We start from the raw sequence: 5,104 nt of genomic DNA on the forward strand, positions 1-5,104 counted from the left end.
AGGAAGGAGTTCTTGGAATGAATATGTTACTGGGCTGGGATGTTGCTAAATTAGAATAGGGGATGTTTTCATTTCTGACAACCTCTTTCACTTCTCGAAGGAAGAGTTTCCAAAGGACAGCTAGAGGCTTTTGTTACAAAACTCTTGTTTACGACCTGTTGAAGATTAATACTGCCATAGGTATACTGCACAGTGCTGTAGACTGCTGTTCCTTCTAATACTAGAGCAGGGTGACTAACTGCGTCTTCCCCCTAATGAAAACCAAGACGCTGTTCCCTTTAGGTAAGGGAGGCCCTAACTACTTATCGAATGCAACAAGGGGAGAGAGTTAAAGCTACGCAGGAATCTTGAGGTGAAATGCGTCGTGGCTAGCCTGTGCAGTCGGGTGATTACATGACGTTGTAGGTATCGGTAACCCTCAATGCACGGTGGAATTAATGGATGCGTGTTCTTTCTGGTTTTGTTCTCTCTCCCACAAGGCCGTCTGGTACCGTTAGCTGTCCGATTTGCATGGATGGCTACTCAGAGGTAAGGATCCGCATGTTGTCATCTCTTCTTTTTTTGTCGGAGGGAGAACGGGGCAGAGGGTGAGCTGCGCAACTCCGTTGGGTTATGGGGACGCTACAGACAGCTGGCTTGAAGTACAGGCCTTGGATTTCAGGCGAAACTAGCTTGTCACTCAGAGTCCTTTCTCAGTGGTGGACGCAGAGGGAGAAACACTTTCCAAGATGGCGCTGAAAGATCTTGGGGTTCCTTATTACTAAAGTAGTAGCGTACCGATTACGGATACTGCAAGTCCTGTTTGCCTGGTGCCAGGAGACCAGCCAAGCTGAATTCTTTACTCCAAATACCTGTTGTGGTTTCTTTTCTTCCAGATTGTGCAAAGCGGACGCCTGATTGTGTCGACCAAATGCGGCCACGTCTTCTGCAGTCAGTGCCTCCGTGATTCCCTTAGGAATGCCAACTCTTGCCCAACCTGCAGGAAGAAACTCACTCACAGACAGTATCATCCCATTTATATATGAGTACTTCTATTTCTCAGGACAGACTCAACTGGATGGTTTGGGCAATGTCGTGTTTTCAGTGCTCTGAAGATTTAAAGAGCAGCAGGTTGTGCACACATCCAAATAAAACTGATTTTTTTGGAGAATAACTTGTACGTATATAGACAGCTTTTTTATGGTCCAAGCTGCTTCTTGTCATGTCCCTGGTTGTAATGTTAAGTTTATGACTGTCTCTAAAGTAGACCAGCAGCCTATATCAGAAAGGAAGCAGCTAATCCATTTCCTTCTACTTTTTTAATGCTTAACTAAGAGGGGTCTGAATATTTTGTTACTTCTTACTCTTTAAATTATTCCCACCGTCGCATACAGATACGGAGTAGTTACCTTTGAAAATACAGATGAGCGATTTGCCATTCCATTACACTTCTGTTTTTATCCTACAAGAAGCTCATGACTATATTGCTTTCTGCTATGCCATCTTTGCCCAAGTAGAGTAAGTTCTGTAATGACGGATCGTTTTATCATAAATCACTATTAAATTGACAGCCAAGGTCATGCAATAAAATAACCTGCTGTTAACCAGCAATCAGGTGTTTTAAGCAGAAGGCTTGAACATGTAGATGTCTTTATGGCCTCCGTGAGATCTAAAGTACGTAGACAAATTGCAACATGTACAATGTGAAAATACTTCTTTGAATGTTTTAACTGCCAAGAATTCCTGTGTTTGAATCACAACACTGAATTTATTTTCTAACGTGGTGAGATGGTCTCTTGGGTTTACTACTGTTCTGTAGCGCGCTCTCCTGATAACTAAGGAGGATATAGTCTTCTCTAGGCTGCTAGTGATGAATAAGAAGCAAATTGTACACTGTCCTCTTGTCAGCTGAATACCAAACTACCTACAGGTCTTCTTACTGTATCAAGCGTCCCCAGCGTGATGCTTAAAGTTCAGTGCATTCACTTCGCTCTTCTCTTCAGTTGTTATACCGACACCTGACTCGTTTTAACCTGGTGCGTAGGATTAAAAATTAAATCATTGTATTGCCATGGATTTAGGAAGTGGAGGCTTTAAAAGATGTTTTGGTAGCCATCTTGGCTTGGCAGCTTTTTGAGAGGGAAGTCTAATCTCCCTTTGCCCTGAGGGTTGTCCAGCTTTCTTTAAATGTGCATTTTTAAAAAAGAAGAGAAGCCAGACACACGTGCTAGGAGAGAGCATTCCTCTATTTAAGCAAGGCAGGAATACACAGGTTTATGCACTGTTATCCAGTCACTTTTTTTTTCCCCAGGACTAAGTTATAAATGACTGCTTTAAACGTGTTACAGCTAAAATCTGCAAGCTGATGTGGAATCCCAGATGAGCTGATACAAACAGGATTATAGTAATGAGATGTAGATGAGATGATTAAAACCAGTATTTTAGGATCCACATCTGCAGTAGCCGCATCTATGAAAAAGTCCAAAATTAACCTGGGACACCTTTTGGCAGTTGGTTGATTATGAAAACCGTTCGAAGCACCATTCTGTGCTCTGGTGCAGCACAATTGTGGGGGGTGTTTAGTCAACATTGATAGCTGAGGTGTCTTTGCTAACCTGTCCTAGGGATCTGTAGGAAGCCTTTAATTAAAGCAGCTCTTCTAATTGGCTGTCTCAAGTTCAGTAGTGAAGATTGCAACCCAAAAGTAAAGGTGGTTTTGGGTTTTCTTTTTTATTAGAATGTTTAGGGATGTTTCTGGATGTAGTAATACAGACAGAGTTTAGTTCCATAAAAGCTGTCCTGAGAAATGCAATACCTTCCCCACCCTGGTTTGGACTAGCTTTGGTTCAGCGCTGTCATCAGGAATGTGCAGGTTCTGCATTGTGGCAATATGGTACCTGCTAAAAAGTTACACACGTTTAGTTACTGTGTGCTCCCGTGGCTAATACAAACTACAAGCAAGGACTGCAGCAGTCTTAGGGTAGTGCGGTGACGACGACGGCTGGCATGTGTGTCCCAAAAAGCAGATCATCAATGAAACAATTCTATAGATTGCTTAAAGCATTAATTGTGTGAAGAGCAGCAGCCCAACATTAAAACTGTCAAGATACTTCAGGCCCACAGAAACAGCTTTCTCCCAGGAGCTTAGCAAAGAAAAAAAAAATTATGGCCAGTTTTCCTTGGATGGCTACTGTACGAGAGGGACGGTAAGAAGAGGATTTAAGGGATTACCTCTGGGGATGAGGGTGAGTCACGTATCCGTGCATCTTTTCACAGTGTACTAGCCATAGCCTAAAACGACTTTGCACAACTCCTTCCATGTAAATATCACTTTATAGTTTGTGTCTCAATAAATAGATCTAATTGGAATTTAGATATCGCAAACTATAAAATATTTAACAAAAAAGTTTTTAGCTTTTGTGTACCCTGTGAAGTGCCACAAATTTTGTGCATCTCAAAATGAATTTTAAGTCTCAGTACATGGAAAAATACTAAATTGCATTACATGCTTTTTTTAGGGGGGAAAAAAAAAAAGAAACCCCAATATATTTGAGTTCCAGTGATGTTTCACATTGGCAAGAACTGATAGATAATATAAAGTTTTTCCATTCTGTAAATGTATGTCTTGTTGTATATAGTTCAATTTTTCCTGTATTTAATTGTATTCATGTCTGTCTGTCCCATCTATGTTGGACTCTGCTGGTAGGCAAACAGTTCTTTTAACTGGTGGAAATAAAACTATCGATTTGATCAATCATCGGAAGCGCTCGTTCTTTTAATCACACTGTATTAATTGATTGGGGGGAAAAAAGTCCTAAATCCCCAAACCTTGTAGTTCTTTGGCCAGTGCGTGTTGCACGGGGAAAAGGAGAAAGGTGCTGCGTGGGATGGGAGCCATGACGGGATGCCAGGGTGCAGGCCTGCTCGAGAGCCGGGAGCCGGCGACAGAGAGGGCTCACTGAAAAGCACGGCAGGGGCTTGGGGTATCTCCCGGCTGTTAAGTTGCCGACGAAGCTCACGTTGCCTGGTGCGTGCTCGCGTCATGTACCAAGCGCCATGCTGGAGAGAGGGCGAGGAGGAATGCTGAGGAGGGGACCGGGCACGTAGTGGTTTGAAATCCACTACAAAGCTTGTTTTATTTCTTCTCCAAACAAACTAAATAGAACTTCAGGGCAACAGCATCTTTTCTTGTCCCTCTTGCTTGCCTTTCGTACTCATTTTTTATGAAGTTTCTCCACATTAAGGAGAAGGGGAAAAAAAAAGTGTCTCTTCAGGCTGGCCATGTATGTATGTATGTATGAGCAATTTATAGAGCATGTCCACCAGGATCGTTTCCCTATGCAAATGCACTACATCTGAGGTCTACTTGAAATCTTATTTATTCAGTTGGTCTTAGAACAAGTGTTTTATGAGGACCTGAACAGTGTGAGTAGATGTATTCTTCTGAATTATGTTGCTGCTAATAACGCTCATGAAGTGTGTAAGGTTTCTGTTGATCCTTGTTTACAGCAGACTGATGCCTTTCTGCACCTTCTGGTTGCGTCGTTGTTCTTCCCTACCCTCTCTGCCCTAGTTCTGGCTATGCTGGGAAACAGTTTTACTTTCTGGAAAGAAAAAGGCTACCTGTTTTGCAGTATTTCAAACTGAGTGTGCAAAGAGAACTCACATTACCTGGACACGGAATGTTATGGAAGTGGTTGCCTAGGCGAGTCCTGCACTGAGGATGCGGAGGCTGAAAGTCAGTTCCTGGCTGTCTCTGGTAGGAAGCAAACTCTGAGCCTCAGTCTTCGAAGTCCTAGGTGAGAACATTAGGTGATTTGCTCACATTTGCGAGAAAACCTCTTGAGTAACTATACATGTAAGTGTAGATGATTTTTTGAAAACATTTCCTGTCATGTGTAGCAGAAATCTTAAAACTATCCAAACTGGTAAGGTTCATGTTGGGGAGGGGTTATGTGTTGAGTCTGACACATAACAAGTAGTCTAAGTTAAAAAAAAAAAAAGATGTTGACTTAAATTTTAGAATAGAATATTTTCAGTTGGAAGGGACCTACAGTGATCACCTGGTCCAACTGCCTGACCGCTTCAGGGCTGACCAAGTTAAAGCATGTTGCTAGGGGCATTG

The sequence above is a fragment of the Gymnogyps californianus genome, chromosome 4, assembly GCF_018139145.2.
Source record: "Gymnogyps californianus isolate 813 chromosome 4, ASM1813914v2, whole genome shotgun sequence".
Classification (NCBI taxonomy): Eukaryota; Metazoa; Chordata; class Aves; order Accipitriformes; family Cathartidae; genus Gymnogyps; species Gymnogyps californianus.